At 42.3% G+C, this 20,642-nt stretch overlaps 1 protein-coding gene across 4 annotated transcripts in view; it reads left to right on the top strand.

Moving 5' to 3' along the window:
* The first annotated feature begins 5,960 nt into the window (after nt 1-5,960).
* The window catches only part of Ccser2 (coiled-coil serine rich protein 2), a 104,038-nt gene continuing 89,356 nt past the window's right edge, over nt 5,961-20,642 (top strand). The window contains exon 1 of one of the 4 annotated variants that reach the window (XM_051142105.1): nt 5,961-6,166. The gene's annotated coding sequence lies outside the window, so the exon portion shown is untranslated. The remainder of the gene's footprint in view (nt 6,167-20,642) is intronic. The other 3 variants (XM_051142083.1, XM_051142094.1, XM_051142072.1) reach the window with 3 other exon arrangements.

Genomic DNA, 20,642 nt, shown 5'->3' with positions numbered 1-20,642 from the left:
TTTACTATTTCGAAATCAGACTCTTCCTTGAGCCTTTGTGAAGGGTTACATGAACAGGGGACAGAGATTAAGAGGAGGAATGTGGGTGGCCTCTAGCACTAGGTGGAGCTGCCTTATAACAACTGGCCATGACACTGCTCACACAAAATGGAGAGGCCTGAAAACAAGGTTTTTATATATAAAGTGTATCAATTTTTATATGTTGGTAACATTCATCTTTGAAAAAAAAATCCTAGTGTGGGACAAACAAAATGTACCTGTAGCCTACTATGGTAACCTTCATCTTCCTGGACTAGAGCCAGGTATCTTAAAGGATGAAACACACACACACACACACACACACACACACACACACACACACACACACACACTCCATACACTGCTCTGCTCCCTTTTGCCATCTTCATGGCTGAGAATCAGGGTTTCTCAGCTTCAGTGAGCCCAGATCTTGAGTACAGGGCCCTTTAAAGCTGGGCCTGCTCACTAACACTGCAACGGGCTGCAGGTCATCCAGGTGTTCTAAGGTAGAGACCTGACCAGGAAAAGGCCTTCTGTATCCGCAGGGCTGAAAGTTCTCATCGTGCTCTTTCTAAGGGGAGACTGGGTGATTCCTTATTTCCCAGATCACAGCAGCAGCACAAAATGAAACCAAACCCAAAAAGCAAAGAGGAATCAGGTTACAAATGGAATCAAGGTTATTAACTAACCACGCCTAAAGTACAGACCATTTTGTATCATCCAACTGGAAACAACATAGTCCAAGGCTCTTTAAAATGAACAACAGAAGCAGGAATGGAGATCAGAGTGATATAATAAGAGAAAAATAAACTTGCTAATGCTGGTTTTGAGGTGAATAAAGGTACCAAGGTCTGTGGGTCACGTCTAGAAGCTGTAAAAGACGAGGAGGCACATGATCCCAGAACTCCCAGAAAGAATTTTAGTCTAGTGGGATATATTTTGGATTCTCTAAGAATTATAAAATTATAAAAACAGGTTAAGAAAGAAAGGCCACATGGAAGTTAACTCAAAACAATAAGACATATACTAAGGATGTCTATTAAGTTATAACCATGATCATGCTCTGTATGACTTAAATGGCATACATTTATCTCTAGGAAAACCAGCAGTGAGGAACAGAGTGCCCTGGTATCTGGTGAGGGCCTATCTTGGTGCGGATCACTATCTTCTTTTTGGTTTTCCTTTTTGTTTCTGAGACAGGGTCTCTCTAGGGAACCCTGGATGTCCTGGAACTTGCTATATAGACCAGAGTGGCTTTAAACTCATATTGCTCTACCTGTCTCTGACATGTGCCACCATACTAGGAGTTACTTAGTTTGTTGATGAATCCTTAGTTGGTGGAGAATAGAAATAAAAAGCTCATGTCTCCCCTTGTTAATTTTGACATTTATTTATTTGTGTGTGTGTGTGTGTGCATTTCCCTGCCTTAGTGCCCATGTAAAAAACAGAGGGCAAGGCCAGGCGTGGTGGCGCACGCCTTTAATCCCAGCACTCGGGAGGCAGAGGCAGGTGGATCCCTGTGAGTTCGAGGCCAGGCTGGTCTACAAAGTGAGTCCAGGATGGCCAAGGCTACACAGAGAAACCCTGTCTCAAAAAACCAAGAAAAAAAAAGAAAGAAAGAAAGAAAGAAAAAAAAAAAAAAAAAAAACAAAAAACAGAGGGCAACTTGCAGAAGTCAGCTCTCTTATTCCATCATGGGGAGTTCCAGGGACTGAATTCAGGCCATTAGGTTGTCAGCCTGGGCAGTGAGTGTCTATACCTGCTGAGCTATCTCACCATCCCACTTCTGCCTTTACAAAAGAACATTAATGGCATCACGAGGGCCTCATGATTCTTCTCCTTTGTAATTTCTGAAGACCCTTACTCTAAAGAGAGTCACTGGGGATAAGGATAGTAAATACACATTTTGAGGGGATACAATCTTTTAGTGTTTAACATGTAGATATCTTCTGTCCAATCTGACAGAAAATTTCATAGTAAAATTGTAAGATGTTCACCGATGTTTCTCTAGACTCAGCAGGACACAGACCTCTATAAATTATTCTTCTCTAGCCAGGCAGTGGTGGCGCACGCCTTTAATCCCAGTGCTTAGGATGCAGAGGCAGGCAGATCGCTGTGAGTTCGAGACCAGCCTGGTCTACAAAGCCAGTCCAGGACAGTCAAGGCTACACAGAGAAACCCTGTCTAAGAAAAAAAAAATTATTTTTCTCTATTGTCTATATTTCTAGCAGCCTTTACCAGACTTGTTGCATACATACTGAGGTATCTTGCTGTTTGTAGCTTATTTTGTTTTTTTGTTTATTATTTTGTTTAAAATTATTTTTAACATTTATTTAGTGTGTGTGTTTGTGTGCACGCACACGCATATACGGCACATGCATATGGAAACCAGAGAACAAGGTATAGGAGTCATGTCTCTCCTTTCACTGTGTAATTTCTGGGCTGAAACTCGGGTTGGCAGGTTTGGTGCTAAGTGAGTTCACCTGCTGAGTGGGCTCAACTGTCATTGTTTGGTCCAGTTGTTAACAAGCAGTTCTAAGCTGTAACCCTGCAAAGTCACCTGGTTCTCCATCTCTGTGCTCTGACACTCCTCAGCACACTGAAAACAAACAAACAAACAAACAAACAAACAAGGAAGAAAGGTTGGTCAAAGCCTGTGTATTTCTATTGTACCAGTTTGTACCATCAGCCTTAGGGTTTTTCTCATCAGTCCTTCTCCTCAGTTCATGGGCTGAGGTCATGCCCTGGCTCTTTCAGCTGCTCTTTAGTGGTAAAAGGTTGACACCGTTGTGATATTTTTCCACATGACATGTGACTCTTAGACCTTTGTTCCTTGTCAACGCTTCAGGAGTTGATGGGGCCTTTTCCCCACCACATAGGTAGGGCTGGTTGTTTCAAAGGCATTCTAGTCATGTGCTTCTCCAGGTTTGATCCCTAGAACAGCACTGCAGTTCTCTGGGAATCCGTCAGAAATGCAAATTCCTGTGCCCCACCCCAGGCCTACTGAATTCGAAATTCTAGGGCTGGTGGCCAGCGATCTGTGTTATATTGAGCCATGCCCCTGGATTCTGAGGCATGCTAAAAATTGTGAACCAAATGCCCAGATTGGTATGCTTTCTTACCCTGAGCCTCCACCATGTATAGCTAGCTCTTCCAGTGTCAGACTTTTAAAATAATACTTTTCTATACACAATTCTAAAATGGTGTTTAAATATATTTTCTTAGATTTATCTTTTTTGGCATCCTAATAAATGGTGAATATTGTTTACACCTCCCTTGTAACCTAGCTTTCATGAGCATGTAAGAATCCTATGACATAGTCTCCAGCCAATTTTAAGTCCATAACTACAACCACCCCCTTGTTTGACTTTCACAAACTAAGCCAGCATTCTCCCTGATTTTTTTTTTTTTTTTTTTTTTTTTTTTTTTTTTTTCGAGACAGGGTTTCTCTGTGTAGCCTTGGCCATCCTGGACTCACTTTGTAGACCAGTCTGGCCTCGAACTCACAACGATCCGCCTGCCTCTGCCTCCCGAGTGCTGGGATTAAAGGCGTGCGCCACCACGCCCGGCTATTCTCCCTGATCTTAATAACCCACGGTCAGTTATCAAACAACTAGGGAGGGGCCTATGGTTTAGAGGCATTATCTACACTAGCCAGTCCCTGCTTCTTTCTTTCCCACATAAATCCCGATAAACATTTTGGTCTGGACTTTCCCCTCAGTCTCCACCACCAAACCCAATGCTTCTCCATATACCTCTGTGTGACACAGCATCCCATCTTTTGGTAAATATAGGCTATAAAAATCTTCCTTTAAAACATTGTCCTCTCTGTGTCATTACAGCCATTCCATAAATTAAAATCTTGTGGGTATACATCAAAACAAGTGCCTAGTAGAAATAGAAGCAATGTGACAACCAAGGAAGTGAAAAAATTGGGACGAAGACGAAATAGGAACACAGAAAATTAGACGAGGACTGGAAACATTCATATATATCAAATTCTCAGAAAGGCTGCTACCTTTGCAGAGAAAGAGAAGTGATGACCTAGCACTTCAAACTGTCAAAAAACAAAAAACAAAACACTTAATTACCTCAAATATTCAGGGAGTTACAAGACAGCAGCCAAGTGGTTCAGAGAAGCAAAGCTCTTCCTGGTATGGGAAACTAAAAGATCATCCTATCCTCTCCAAGATTCTTTACTGAGACTATTAGGAATGTAGCATCTTGTCATTTCCCAAGGATAAGCTGTGGGGAGACACTTCTTTCCCATCTCTCACTTTAGATTGTAGCATAAACTCCAAAGCATATTTAGTAACCTTATCTCATTAGTGTTGTGCTTGAGTCAGGATTTCAGAACCCTGGGTCTGATTCTTGCTTTCCTAATGATTCATTTAACCTAAAAAGAAATGTAGTGTACCTAGACCTAGTCTCTATCTATCTATCTATCTATCTATCTATCTATCTATCTATCTATTTTTATGTAGCTTTGGCTGTTCTGGTAGATCAGGCTGGCCTTGAACTCAGAGATCTACCTGCCTCTGCCTCCTGATTGCTGGGATTAAAGGCATGCTCCATTGGCCAGCATTTTCTTTTCTTTTTTTCTTTCTTTTCTTTTCTTTTCTTTTTCTTTTTTTTTTTTTTTTTTCGAGACAGGGTTTCTCTGTGTAGCCTTGGCTATCCTGGACTTGCTTTGTAGACCAGGCTGGCCTCGAACTCACCGCAATCCACCTACCTCTGCCTCCCGAGTGCTGGGATTAAAGGCGTGCGCCACCATTGCCTGGCTGGCCAGCATTTTAAACATGTACTTTTTCATCTACAAAATCAAATCGCCCTCCTATTCATTATTCAATTGAAGATTTAGAGAGACAAGTAATGAAGCACATAAAAAGGAGATTTGTTGATCTACTCAATATGGCCACCTAGGGAAGACGAGGAAGCAAAGGTATCAATTGATGACTGAGTCTATCTTTGGGAGTACAGACAAGAAGTTTAAGTTTACATAGAAAGCAAGAGATAGTTGTAAACTGAGCAGGCCTGCCTCGTTAAGGTGTGGTCTTCTCTATCACTGACCTATCATTGCTTTAGCTCACTCAAGTCTATTTTGTAAAGTGGTCTGAGAAGTTGCCAGAACTATGAATCCTGGGAGGCAAGTTCCTCCTCTGCAGAGCTCTTGGCTTACAGTGTGGTTTCCATTTCTTCAGGACGAGATACCTCAAAAAACTTCTAATTATTTGGAGTATAACGGTTCAATAGTCTGGCGGCCCAAGGGATGGCTCAAGTGTCTCCTCCCCTACCAAGGTGGTTATGTTAGAGGTCTAGAGAAGTGGTGTCATCCCGTCTCTTCCAGTGTCATTAATTTCAGTTGAGCTGTTGGGGCTAGCAAGGAGAACCAGAAGTCTAGAGTCAGATAAAGAACATCTTTCATGCTTTTATAGACAGCCAGGTACAGCAAGCTTGCGTGGCAACTCTCAAAGACTTGGCCAACCATCTAGAAACGAGGGCTGCATGGCTTAAAGATGTGACTGAGATCCACAGCATCAAAAGATCGCTTGCGTTCTCAGGGTCTCAGCGTCTAATCTCAATCTCAGGCAGAGCCAGTATGCGTGACTGAGGCACAGCTACAGCAGGGTAGGAAGCCACACTTGATTCAGTATTCAGATCATTCCTATTGGTCTAGCAGCAAATTTAAACCAGAGGTCCATCTCGAAGTGATCAGCCATGAGACTGCAGTGAAAGGTTGACCCTAGAAAAGGCCTGAGTCAGGGGTCAAAGAAGCAAGGTCAGTGAAGCAGGGCGGAGCCTGGGAATGGCTGGCGCGAGGGCGGGGCGGGACCGGAGGCGGGGCCTAGCCCATGAGACTCGCGCCTGCGCGCGGACTGCCCGGGGGGCCGGGCTGCGCACGCGTAGTGCGTGGGTCCCCTGGAGGGCGGAGTCCAGGCGGGTGCTGGCCGAGGGAGGGGGCGCGGCGTCGGTGAAGTCCGGCGCTCCCTCAGGCCGTGGAGGCGATGCTGGCTGCTGCGGGCCAGGCGGCTGGGCGGGCGGGGATGTGACGGGACAGCCTCGTGTCTCTCTTCCATCCTCCGGCCGGCGGGTCGCTGGGCGACCCGCATCCGGGCCGCTGCCGAGGAGGCAGCGCGACCTCTGCACGGTGAGAGCCGGGGGTCAGGGCCGGGGTCGCGGGGCTCCCGGGGGCTGCCTGTCTCGGGGGGCGCGGCGCGGGTGGACAGAGGGCCGGGTGTCCTTGGCCGTCAGCGCTCGGGGACGACCCTCGGAGTCCACGCCTGGTCTCCCGAGCCGCCTGCCGTGCAATGGGCAGGCCGGACGCCCCTGCTCGGTCGTGCTGTGCAGGGAAGGGGCGGCGGGACGCTAGGGCTCCAGCCTTCTTGCACAGGGAAATCAGGGCGAGGCTAAGATGCCCTGGGATTTCAAAGCCAGGATGCTCCTGTTGGTAAGGGAAAGTACCCAAGAGCCCAGAATGAGTGGGATTTTTTTTTAAACCATTGAGTCAAAACAAAGACACGCCCTAAAACATCTTGAGAAAGAACTTTGGTGGATCACACCATGTCTATAGGTCCAGGTGCTTCTTTTCCCTTCTCTCCCTTTCTTTTTTGGGCATCTATTTTTATACAGTTTTGGCAAAGTAAAGGGAGGGGTTAATTCATTTGAGGTGGTCGTTGGTGTTAAAGCCTGAGTTTTGAATTTCAATAATTGCAAATTCATCTTTGCTGCCTACCTAGCCAATTAGGCTTGCTGATCATAGAATAGGCCTTGGCAGTAAAAATTACTGATGCACAGACTCTTCGCTGTCCAAGATTGGAATGTCCTGTTTCACTTAAAGGAGAGAGAAACCATGTGAGGTGGCACAGGCCTTTAATCCCAGCATTCAAGTATTAGAGGCAGGTAGATTTTTGTGAGTTCCAGGCTAGCCTGGTCTACATCGCAAGCTCGAGGCTAGCCAAAGCTATGTAGACTTTGTCTCAAGGGGGGAAAAAAGGAAGAAAGAAAAAAACTAGAGGGAGAGAAAAAGGAGGGAAGGAGGGAAGAAATGAATGAAAATGAGCATTTACTTTCTTTTCAGAGTAGCAGTTTGAAGACACATTTTTTTTTTTCCCCGGGAGCATTAAGTGTTAATGGGATATTTGCATTAGACAGTTGATTCATGTATTGTCGTTTGGCCTAAAAAAACTGTAATCAGCCGGGCGTGGTGGCACACGCCTTTAATCCCAGCCCTCGGGAGGCAGAGGCAGGCGGATCGTTGTGAGTTCGAGGCCAGCCTGGTCTACAAAGCGAGTCCAGGACAGCCAAGGCTACACAGAGAAACCCTGTCTCGAAAAACCAAAAAAAAAAAAAAAAAAAACAAAAAAAAAACAAAAAAAAACCTGTGATCAAATTTAATGTGAAAGATAAGTACAAAGTATGCTTTATAATGTGAGCTCTATAATTGGTAAGGATGTAAACACTGATGAATGGTTTGCGTGGTTGGAGTCAGTCTTTTCCAGACGTTGTTAATGTTTGTCTCTCTTAGTTTGTTAATGTGCATTGCTCTTCTCTTACTTGGTAGTTTTCTTCCTTGTTCTCAACAACGTTGACCTCAATCTCTAGCTTAAAAATACTTACCGCCCTTAACCTGTAATTTGTATTGTTTCCTTAATATGCATAACAAGAAAGCTAGAAGCCATCCTGAGAGCAGGAACCTTTTAATTCTGCCTTTCCTTCCTCAGGTAGCATTTTTTTGCCTGTGTGGGGAAGAGGACATTTTTAATCTGTTGTTTAGAAGCCCTTCTATAGTCTTTCTTAATTTCTGGTGCTTGGCTACATTCTCATTTCGTCTACAATTGAACGTGTCTGCTCAGCTCACAGACGACATCTTTCTTCTGCTTCCTCTGTCCAGAAGTGTCTTCCTAGTAAGCATTTTGTCCTTACAACTTGACTAAAGTATTGAATTTGAGTTTTGTCCAGGCCTCTCATCTCTTTCCACTGCTTCAGTAGCATCATTCCATTGTGCACGTAGCTTTTTGTCAATTGTAAGTTAATGATTTGCTTATATATGTTCCCCCTAGGCATTTTTAAAAAAAAAGTTTGCTGCCACAGCACTTATGCTAAAATTTATTTGCTGAATGAATTTTGAGGAAAGGGTCCAGGCTTGAATGCAGATTTAAGACAAGAAAAATATGTTTAGATGGTCTTTCAGCACCAAAAAATTTAGAAAAAAAAAAAAAAACCATTATTTAAAAAAAAGATTAAAAAATTCTATGTATCGGTGTTTCGCCTGTTTGCGTGTCTGTGTGTGGGTGTCTGAATCCCTTGGGACTGGAGTTACAGGCAGTTGTGAGCTGTCATGTGGGTGCTGGGATCAAATTGTGGTCCTTTGAAAGAGCAGCCAGTGCTCTTATCTGCTGAGCCATCTCTCCAGCCCCAGTGTTGATACTTTTATTTGCTTAAGGACAAAGTAAAAAGTGATACTGGTTAAGAATGACATTCTAGTTTTGATGGAAAAAAAGTCAATCTACTTTAAGGTGGAGGAATGAGAAGGTCATGGAGAGTCAGGATTGGTCTATTTTGAGGTGCAGTGATTTGCCCACAGTCATACAGGTAGAAACAAGGGACAGATCCAGGCCTTTTGGGCATCTTTGTAGTTCACATTTACTCCCCACTATCCTAGTTCTAAATACAATGTACTTTTAAAATTACATTTCTCTCTCTCTCTCTCTCTCTCTCTCTCTCTCTCTCTCTCTCTCTCTCTCTCTCTCTGTTTTTTCATGTCCATGCTCCTGTGCCACAGTGTGTGTATGTTATGACGTGCATGTGGTGGTCAGTTGTGGGAATGGGTTCCCCTTTTCTACCATGTGGGTTTGGGGATAGAGCTGTTAGGCTTGGTGGCAAGCCAGCACCTTAACCCATTGAGCCATCTTGTTCTTGTTTTTTCCTTTAGAAAGAGTCTCACTGTAAGTAAGGAAGGCCAGCTCAGCTCAGGGGGACCTCAAATCTCTGCAGTCAGCCCCACCCCCAAGCCTCCTGCGTGTTAGGATTCATGCTTAGCTTCTAATTTGTAATAAAGGTTTTACCGTCTTGATGAGGCACGAGAGAATTAGATATTCATTAATAGAAAAGGGCTGGATTAGTAGATATTGAATTTGAAAGGTGTAGCTGATTATTTGGTTGAACTCTGAAACAGCTTTGAACAACTGAAGCCTGAAAAAGCAAGTAGCTTGCCTTGGTGTCCGTCTACCCTCCGTGTGTGTCACAGCTTCTGAGCTCATTTGTGTGATTCTCACTGCTCCCTGGAGCTGTCTGTCTGTGCTTCCTCCTCCTCATGCTGCCACTCCTAGGGACCTAAAGCCCAGGAGTGGCTGAGAAACGTGATACCTCATTTGGGAAAAGGGGAGAAACTGGACCTCTACTGCGCCACTGGGCTGTAGCTTGCTTGTACTTTGGTGTCCAGAGCCTCTGTTCACCATATGTAGATCCTGCACTGTTCCTTCTGATGGTAAAGTGAGATTTTGATATAAATGGGTTACAGTGGGATAGTAACACGGGTAAAATTACACATATGGCTTTGGTGTTGTGGGAAGAGCTGGTCTGATTACCCGTGATAATTTTTTAAGAACAAAAAATTGATTATTGTAGATTTGTGTTTCTAAAACGTCAGTTTTCAACTAGGTCCTTAGCGTAGTAGGCCTGACTAGTTCCAAAAGAACTCTTGTTTTACAAGTGGGCGAAGAGATAAAATCAACATAAGCTATTCCTTGTTTCTTGTCAATTTATTATACTTTTGTACTATTGATTGCTGTTTAAATCTAATCTCTAATCTGTATACAATGTCTTAGAGAGAATGGTTATTTATTTCTTAAGTGTGGACATGTGAGTTGCTTACCATTTTGTGTGTAGTGCAGTTACTATAGTTAAGTGTCCTGGACCACCTTACTAAGATGCTACTCCCATTCGAGTTCAGGATTCTGCAGGTAACATATTGCCCTGTATTCATCATCTTTTTTCCCTATAGGCTATAGGCCCATGGGAGGAATTACAGCATCAGAGGGTATGAAGGTTTCACCAGTTTCAAAAGCTCTTGCTGGATTTACCTTTGAGAGATTTGCCCTTCTCCAGCAGAATGTAGTTGACTACTTATGTCATACTTTGATGGCCTTTGGTTTTGAGTGTATCTCTCTCTTTTTTTTAAAAGATTTATTTATTGTATTTATTGTATATGAGTGCTTTATCTGCAGAAGAGGGCATCAGATAACATTATAGATCGTTGTGAGCCACCATGTGGTTGCAGAGAATTAAACTCAGGACCTCTGGAAGAGCAGGCGGTGCCCTTAACCACTGAGCCATTTCTCCAGCCCCTTGAGTTATCTCTTAAAAAAGAGGATAAGAGTACTTTCTGTGTAACAGAGGGCACATGCAGGTTTTATTTCAGTTTATTTTCTCCTCTCTGTGAATGGGTTGTCTTTTACCCACCAATTCACTGAAATAGTTTTAATAATTTTTATTAGAATTAACACTCTAAATTTTTTTTTGTTACTTTTTATATTTATTTATTGAGACAGAGTTTCCTGAAACCTAGGCTGACCTTGAATCCTGATCCTTCTTAGTCTACCTTCTCTGAATTATAGGCACGCACCAAGATACCTGACTTATTTTTGAGTACCGAATACTTGGCAGCTTTTTTTTTAAAAATTAGAATTATTGGCTTTTAAAAATATGTTGTAAATTTGTCTTTTAATTGTCTGAGTTTGATGACACCCTACCATCCAAAGCATGTGTTTATTTAGCTCCCAGAGCCAACCTCCTATTTCAGGCCCCTCACGTGTGGATTGTAGGCATGAGCCATATGAACCATATTTTTGGTTGGTGCTTGATTTTAAAAGATGAAGTATGGGGAAAAAGTATTACTTAGACCATCTAGCAGGATGGTTCTCAGATGCTTCAGATTTAGAACCCTGTTGCACTTTTAAATATTCTTGAATACCCTAAAGGGCTTTTGCTTATGTGAATTATAATTTTGATATTTATCAATGCATAAATAAATTTGTTTTTGATTGCTTAAAGTAACAGTAAATTTGTAATATATTAAAATTGTGATAAATTTTAGACAAACCAAAGAATTCTTGAATGCAATGTATTTGTTAAGGTTTTTGTTTGTTCAGGCTTGACCAGAAGGTCATTTTTGATTTAACTTGAATTGTTAATCATTTAAAAAGCTACAAAACAAAACCTTGTTATCTGCTCTCTTTTGGGGAAGTGATATGTTCCAGACAGACAGGATAGCTCAGAACACTAGTTATCAGATACACTACACTGATACCTGGCATGCCAGTGGCTCTTACCACTACTACTACTACCTAGAAGGCAGTTTTTTTTGTAGCATCATTTTATGAATGAGATGTAAAGGGATCTGTTGAAGATAATATCCGGAGCACTGGTAAGCAATGGGATAGGACTTGGTCTGTCTTCACTTTAAAAGGCACTATTCTAAATGTGTATTATCTTACTGCTGTGCTAAAGATTGGACTTCCTCTTCCACCCATTTGAAGGATATATATTTAAAACCAAACCAACAGTTCCTGACAGTTGAAGTTTTTGTTCTGTTTGCCTTTTTGTGTTGATATAGTAGCTTAATTTGAATATGTCTGGAGGGTCATCTTTGAGGATCATTAGTCTTAAAAATACCCTATGATGCTGGGCAGTGGTGGCACACGCCTTTAATCCCAGCACTTGCGAGGCAGAGGCAGGTGGATTGCTGTGAGTTCAAGGACAGCCTGGTCTACAAAGTGAGTCCAGGATAGCCAAGGATACACAGAGAAACCCTGTCTTGAAACAAACAAACAAACAAACAAAAAAACCTATGATATTAGGGAGATGGCCAGTGTAACAGTGTAGAAATGCGTTAAGCTGTTTCTCATAGGAGGCAATAGAAATAGATCATGCGAACCGAAGCCTGAACTCTCAGGTGGAAGTGGAGGTTGCATGTTTTTTCTTGAAAGGTAAAAGGCGTGAGTAGCCCTTCATAAGAGGATGGGAAGGCGGAGCGGGGATTTGGAGAGAGCTGAGACTGAAGCACGCTCACAGTGTTTTGCTATATTCTCGCCATTGCTCTGTGATACACTGTACGTAATCCTGTGACACATCTAATCCGTGTGGGCCTGTGCGCTTGTCAATGATAAGGGCTGAGTTGGAAGTATGAGTAAGTACTGGATGACATGACACTGGAAGAAGACAAGAGACTGCTGGGAAATAACGAATCATCAAGTTCAAAGGAGTGACCAAGAGAGCAAGCCCTGTGAGAGGATAGCTATAGGAGAATTGAGGGAACCTTAAGTGAGGGCACCCAAGGTCATACCAGCACACTCTGCATTTGGAATGCCATCCCCCACTATACTTAGCTCTGGTTCATGTGCCCTCATGTGATGGTTCCTATTGGTACTGACAGCCTTCCCACCCCCACATTTTCTCAGCATTCTGTAGCTTCCTGTCTCTGGTTTCTGATTGCTAGGTTGCAGATGCTGGGGTGTGACTCAGTCTATTAAGAGAACAGCCAATCAGAATGCTCCTTTCTTTATGAGTGAATCGAACAGTCAGAAAACGTTATGTGCAGTCTTTGAGCTTAGCTCTTGTCTTGTGAGTTAGTTGATTTTATGTCTCAGTGCAAATCTTTGGTTTTAGAAATTTCTGATTGCTTAATTGAGACCGTGCACTTTGAGGAGATAGAGGATTCTTAAAGTCTGCATCCACAAGAGACTTTTCCCCCCTATTTTCTTTTTGATCAGTAGCTTAGTTTAAATATGAGAGGATCATCTTTGAGGATTATTGGCCTTAAAAATGGCCCTGACTATTGCAAATAATCAAGAATATCTGTTTTCTTTGTATGAACATTGTGTTGGGATTGTTTTAACTTTACTTGCTCAGTTCCTAACTTAATGTTGTTGTATTTTTAGTTGCTGTTTTACTACATAGCCTTGGCTGGCCTGGTACCCAAAAGAGATCCATTTGCCTCTGCTTCTTGCTTGGGAAGCAGAAGCTTGGTGGCCCTTAATTTCTGTCTTTATGTTTGGTATTGAAAAGGCCAAGTGACACCTCATGTGCTACCAGATGTTTTCTGTTTCCTATTACTTTCCCCCTTTTAAATGCAAAAAGATCACCCTCTAATCCTGTGGTTTTGGGTTGCCTGCCTCCCTGCCTCGCCACCTCCCCATACTGAGATATCATGATCTCTGATGAGTGAGCTGGTAGTGTACACTAGGGACAAGAAAGAGGCAGGCATCAAACGGTTCTTTGACTAGTTCTTGTCATCATATTAATGATATTTGGTTGCAGCCTGAGTGCTTTCTGGAAATTTGAGAGCCTTCTCAGATCATTATGTCTTGGCAGCCAATATGGTTGAGAGTTACATTTTTCTCTGAAGACCACAGCTGAGAAAAGCAGGAACTATTCATAACAGCTCTTAAGTGTGTAGAATGGGCTTGGTGTTGTTTGGACAGAGTTGGTAGGCCAGCTTACAGGAAACAATCAGGTGGTATTTCTTTTCAAAGGATGGGGAAGCAGAGACGGCCATTTTTTTCTTTGCCCACTCACTTTCTGCTTCATCATAGTGTGAATTTGTCAACCCTTATTTTTGGCATTAGCTAGAATTTTATACTTGGCTGTGTGGACTGTTTGGCAGTCAGTGTTTCTCCAGGATTTGAGAATTTCTACGTTGCTGACTTCGTCAGTCTTTGCTTTAAGAACAGACCAAGTCTGAATGAATTCAGTCATCAGCCCCTTTAAGATGGGCGAACACTTTCTTGGCATAATATAGTGAACTAGACAATTTATATGCCCCTTTGGAGCTTACAGACAATGAGACAATTAAAAAAAAAAGCATGAATATATGTCGCATCTCAGCTGCTATAGTACTGTGGAGAGAGGTAAAAGCAGAATGAGGTGAAAAGAGCAGGAGTCGAGGATACTGCTGTTTTTTTTTTTTTTTTAAAGATTTTTTTACTATTATTTACACAGTGCTCTGCCTGCATGTACCACCCTGCAGGCCAGAGAAGAGCATCAGATCACATTATAGATGGTTGTGAGGCACCATGTGTGCTGGGAATTGAACTCAGGACCTCTGGAAGAGCAATCAGTGCTCTTATCTGCTGAGCCATCTCTCCAGCGATACTGCTGTTTTATACAAGATGGTTAGGCAGGCCTCTAATCATAACTGATTTTGAGCAGAAATTTTAAAGTAAAAGTGTGTAATTAACATTTTCAATTTAATTTTTTAGTGTGGTGTGGCATGTGCTTACTTACATGTGTGTGTATGTTCAGGAGCATTTATGTGTGGAGTCCAGAGTTCGGTGTTGCGCATCTTCCTCAGTTGATCTCTACCTTGTTTTTTGAGGTAGGGTCTCTTACTGAACCTGAAACTCATCGCTTCAGCAAGACTAGCTGGCCAGCGAGCCCCAGGGATCCTCCTGTTCCCACCTGCCCAGTGCTAGCATTCCAGCATGTTACTATACCTAGTATTGGACATGGGTGATGCGGATCTGAATTCATGCTCAGTCAGTCCGTGCTTTATTGACTGAGCTCCCTTCCCGTCCCTTAATGGGAGCTCCTGTGCTAGGCATGCCTGGCCTGTTTCAGAGTGATGGGCATGTCAGTGAGGCATTGAAGGGAACGATTGGCACAAAGTGATGTCTGGTAGGTGGTCTGGGTTGGGGGAGTCAGACCCTGTGTAGCTGTCTCGACTTTATAAAGTGCAAAGACAATGTAGAATTTCAACTTGTTTATTTATTTTGCTGGAGATTAAACTTAGGTCCTCCCAGGTGCAAAGCAAGGACTCTACCACTGAGCTACAATCTTGCCTTTGTTTGTTTTAAATAATTCTCTTTGCTGCTAAGTAGAGGTGTCATGTAGCCAGCCAGCTGCAGCAGTATACCTGGGAGGGTGATGACATTGATTTTAGACAGGATTTGGGGACATATTACATTCTGCATACATTTTGAGTACAGAGACAAGGATTTTATGATGGATTGAATCTGTCTGAAAAGCTGGCTCAAATAACATCTTTAAAGACAAAGTAAGAAATAACCTTGGAGAATTAAGTCTATATTCAAATATTCTTGTCAGGAAATAGTAAGACTCACTGATTTTATATATAATTATATATATATAATTTTATTACATATGTGTTTCAGATTTTCCCTCTGCTGTTGTCATTCATATTCATTCTCTCCCTCTGTGTATTTCTCAGGTTATTTATTGTCCTTACTGATCTTCCATTCCGAAATTCATCCTGTCATAAAATTCATTCCTTAAATGTGGTCTGCCTACACTAACAACTTCGTTAGTGCTTGTTACCATCTTACGGCTCATGTAGATTCCTCTGTGCTCTGATAATTAGAATGACTGTGTTCCATTAGAATTTGCCAGACATTTTTTAGCAGCTTGCAGTGGCCCTGACTTATTAGTACTAGGCACAAGAGGCTGAGGAAGAGAAGGTCACAGCCACAGGTTAGTGATACCTTGTATGAACACAGTGAGTGGAGTAATGGCAGAACATGGCATCTAGGGCGCTAGGGGAAGATAAGGAACAGCCAAAGTGTGTTTCCCACGTACCACTCAACGCAGCCTTTGACAGTTTAGCTGAAGTCTGACAGTGTCTGCCTGGAGCAGATCAGATTTGTGGCTTGTGCTTATTGCTGACCTGTGGTAGATGCCAGGCTTTACCTGACTCCCTTTTATTTACTTTGCTCGCAGATGTTATGACAGATATTATAAGAGACGTAGATGAATAGCCAGATGACTGGGCAGGCACATGGGAAGGGGCTCATGGTGTTCACGTTCTTTTGGGCTAGACCTCTCTTTAGTGCTTCATGTACAGCACTCCAGGAGCTTGGTGAACTCTGCCCATTGTGTTTGTAGTGGAGCTGTCATGATGTGCGCACAGTTGATTACATTGTTAGCCTTTAGTCATCAGCTTGACCTTTAGCCCTGCTTCCCTCTCTGGAAGTTTAGGGATAGAGCTGAAAGTCCAACTTTGTAATCATGCCTCGATGATTTTGGTGACTCAGCCCCTGTCCTGAGATTATATAAGGGCATAGTCTCCTCATTAGCATGCAAAAGAAGTCCTCTTTGATGTGGAGAGTCTAGGGGCTTGAAGAGCTGTCTGCCAGGAACCCAAGGCAGAGACCAGTTATGTATTTCTCTTACAACATAATATCCCAGGCATCATGAGAGAGTGAATATCTTTCATGTATATTTCTTAAGTTTCACTTTTCTTGCCAGCAGCCATGTTTTAGGACTTTGTTATTATTTTTATATCATTTTAATCCCTCTTAATAGATTCAGCCTTACTTATCTTGTCATACAGTTTGTGAAATACCTTATCTTCAGAGTATTTTTCTTGGGAGTGGTAGTGGTGGAGCTACATGTCTTCTTCCTTCTCTTCACAAGATAAAGTTCCCAAACATCAAAACCTCGAACTCAAAATCTTTAACTCAGACTCCTCCATACATTTTCCAGCCGTCAAAGCTTTTTACATTCTCTTTAAATCCTTTTTTACATTCAGTTTTACGTTTACAGCGTATGCAATCTTCTTCCCTTTTGCCGTTATGGAGTCCTCTTTTCTTCCACCAACAGTCTTACCTTTGCTTTCTTAAACCTACAGTGAACCTGTTAGATCTTGACACCCTCACTTCCCAGCGTGTGCAGGCATCACTCAGTGTCTCCTTTCATGCTTTCTTGTCATTTGCCTCACTGGCTCCTAGTCCTGTCGTCAGTTTTCTTTCTTGGTTAAGTTCCATGCAGTTATTCTGTAACTCTGACTTCTGTCCTCTTGTCTCTCTTTTGTCAGTAGTTGTCAAGTCTTGACGGGTCTGTTCGTTTGCTGTTTCCCTGGACTGTCTGTTGAATAGACTGTTATAAAACGCTCCTTCGGAGTAAATATGCTTAGTCTCTGGTTTCTATATAGTTTCTGTTCAGAAAACAAGTGTTGGCTATAACAGAATACCAAAAGCAATGTATTTTTGTGTTGACCTCTCTAGAATACACTTGAACCACAGGCTAAGTCTTCTCTATCTGCTAAAGGTTCGTTCCCAAATATCTCTGTTAGATTCATTGTTATAATTTCTTCTTTTTTTGACAAGTTTTATTTTAGGGAATACTATTTGCTAAGATTATTAGAAAAAAGAATGAGAATTGATTTCTAGTTGGGAAAATTGCTGGAAACAATCTTTTTTGTTTTTGTTTTTTGAGACAGGGTTTCTCTCTGTTATCTTGGCTGTCCTGAACTTGCTTTGTAGACCAGGGCTGGCCTCAAGAGTGCTGCCTCTGCCTCCCCAGTCCTGGGATTAAAGGCATGTGCCACTGCTTTTTTTTTTTTTTTAAGTTTTTCGAGACAGGGTTTCTCTGTGTAACAGCCCTGACTGTCCTAGACTGGCTTTGTAGACCAGGTTGGCCTTGAACTCACAGAGAGGCTAGAAACAATATTAACTGGATTAAAAACATTGATTTATTTTTAAATTTCATGTATTTGTGTGTGTGCCTGTATGAGTTTGTGCGCATCATGTATGCACAGGTGCTCTTAGAGGCCAGAGGGTGTTAGGCCCTCTGGAGCTGGTTTTATGGGAGGTTGTGCGCCACCTGATGCGGGTGCTGGAAACTGAACCTGTGTCCACTGTAGAAGCAGTAAGTGCTCTTAATTACTAAGCCATCTCTCCAGCCACAGCAGGGTGTTTTTGCAGTGGAATGGAAAAGATATTAGAAGTTTGCAAGTAACAACTTGGCTTTAGTGCCCTAATGTCAAGTAAGGATTAATTAACTGCGGGAAGGTTGTGAGACTGACAGTAGACAGGAATGTGAGATTCAGTGTGGAGAACTTTAAGCTAATTCTTGAATAGTACTTTGAAAAGAAGCTGTTTAGCTGTTAGTTAATAATCAGGAGAAACTCCTTATACAATTGCTGTATGTTCCCGGGAGGTACACGAGAGACGGTAATGTCATCATTTTAGCTCTCCATCTCCCTTAAGTGTTCCTAAAGTGTTTGAAGAAGTCCTCTTGAAACCTGGGTATAGGTATAGAAAAGCTCTTTAGTTTCTGGAGACTTTTCTTTGACTGCTAACAATAAGTCTTAGATATAATTTGTCTGATTTGTAACATCTTCATAATAAAGTACTTTAAAATTTAAGGGCTGCTTGGCATGGTAGCACACATTGTAATCCCAGAATCTTGGAGGCTGAGGAGGAGGAGTCAAGGGTGAACTACATTGAGAGGACATGCCTCAAAAACAAAGAGGCAAAAGCCTTGCGTTCCTTGTATTTGGAATGGCTTAGCACTTACATCAAAATAATGGAATGCACAGTTTGTGAACATTTTGCAAAGAGAATTTTTAAAATTAGCTTTTGCTGTTGCTTTCTGACCCTCACTCATTTTCTGGTGGATCTATGCATTCGTGTGGCTGGCAGTAGATTCTTACCTGGATCTTACCTTGGAAAATCTGTGAGTGCTTTGTAATACACCACTCTGAATTCACAGGTGGGACGTATGTGCTAGTTGGCATTATATCAGTCTGTCTAGAGCCTTCTCATTGAAGCAAGCAAGGGAGAAAGAGAAGAGGCTTCAGAGAATTTTCAAGGTAGACCACAGTTGAGTGTCACTGTCAGCCAAGGGAGTAATGTACTGTGTGCTTTGGTAAAGAATCTTGAAAGGCACAGTATGGTCAGAGTTCCTAAAGGTTTGCGAAGGCATAACTGAAAAGGAATAATGAAAGTTAAAAATTGAAGGGTTTTGGTGTGTGTGTGTGTGTGTGTGTGTGTGTGTGTGTGTGTGTGTGTGTGTGTGTGTGTATGTGTGTGTGTGTGTGTTTCATCTTTTAAGTTGCCTAGCTTTGGTCCAGGAAAATGAGAAGGTCCATAACAGGCTACAAGTACATTTTGTTTGTCTCACACTAGGATTTTTTTTTTTTTTAAAGATGAATGTTAGCAACATAAACATTGATAGGTTTTATATAAAAGCCTTGTTTTCAATTTCTCCATTTTGCCTGAGCAATGTCATGCCCAGTTGTAAGGTGACTTCATCAAGTTCTAGAGGCCACCCACATTCCTCCTCTTAATCTCTATCCCCTGTTCATGTAACCCTTCACAAAGGCTCAGGGAAGAGTCTGATTTCTAAACTGCAATGGCGTGTGTGAGTGCATGTGTGCACGTGTGCGCATGCAGGGTCTGGCTAAGTAGCCTCTCCTGGCTTTGAACTCCCTCCATAGCTGTGGCTGGCCTTGAACCTGTGCTGGTCCTGCCTTAGCCTCCCAGTTACTGTGCTGCCAGACCAAGCTTGCTTTTGTAATCTTAGCTGCCCTCACCAATTACCTGTATGTCTGTGGATGGATAATGTTTCCTCAAAGGTCAATTTACTTAAATCTGAGTCGTCACATTATCAACAGTGCAGCAATGTGAGATACAAATGAAGTAATGTACATACCTGACACAGGTACCTAATCCATACCAGCTGCTGGTAGTAATGTTTTGAGGCATTGTGGAGAACCACAGGGAGACATTAAGACAAACACAATAGAGTTTTAAAATATTATTTCTAGAGAAAACAGAAAGAATAGATCAAAGGGAGCAAAAGGGAAGCATGGAGTTAGGGTGGCTTGTGCTAGAGTTCTGGTTAGTGATGATAGGTTTGGGCAGATGAGAAATCAGAACCCAAATAAAGGTGGAAGGAGAGAACCCACTCCTTTGACCTTATACTTTCTGCACTGTGGTGTATGCCTCTTCACATCATGTGCACACACATACAATAGTAGGGGTAAGTAATTAAAAAAATACACTAAGGTTCTATGTTAAGAATGAGGTGATGTTGGAAGGATGGGATGGGTTAGAGAATTTTGATATACTGTCACATACTGTGTCCCTTAAACATGAGATATCTGAAGAAGCCAGGAGGATTGACAGCAAGGATGTGGACAGTACAATGCTACTTAGTGCAACATTGTACAAAGTATTGTTGCATTGGATCTTTTTTTTTGCTTTAATATATAGTTACATCATTTCTCCCTCTTCCCTCTACCCTACCATGTCCAAGCCCTCCCCCAATTTAAGGCCTTGTCTTTATTCGTTGTTGTTTTACACACACACACACACACACACACACACACACACACACACACACACAAATCATTGTATAAATACAACCTGCTGAGGCTGTATTTATTTGTTTCTAGGGTTGATCATTCAGTATTAGGTAAACAATAAAGGGTGTTATTCCTGGGGAAGACTGATTCTTCCCCTCTCAGGAATATTGATTGCCTGTATCTCTTCATATAGGGTCAGGGCACTGTGAAATTTTACACGTTTTTCACATGCACATTGGAATGTCAACTGTTGGAGTTGTTCCAGGTCCTCTTCAGGCAGCCATGTTGTTGAACTTACATGAGTATAGCTTAGCTTTCCTGTCCTAGCTAGAAAGCACACTCTTACTACAGGTTTCCTGGTCTTCTGTTTCTTACAATCTCTGCCTCCCCTTCCTAGATGTACCCTGAGCCTTAGCAGAAAGAGTTGTGTTGAAGATATATCGGTTGGGGTTGCACACTCCAGGGTCAGTTGTTTATGTTTTGACTACTTGTGGCTTGCTGTAGTGGTTTCCTTCCGCAG

Source organism: Acomys russatus, chromosome 3, assembly GCF_903995435.1.
Source record: "Acomys russatus chromosome 3, mAcoRus1.1, whole genome shotgun sequence".
Taxonomy (NCBI): Eukaryota; Metazoa; Chordata; class Mammalia; order Rodentia; family Muridae; genus Acomys; species Acomys russatus.
The sequence above is the reverse complement of the archived record's forward strand: the minus strand, read 5'-3'. Positions and strand labels throughout refer to the sequence as shown.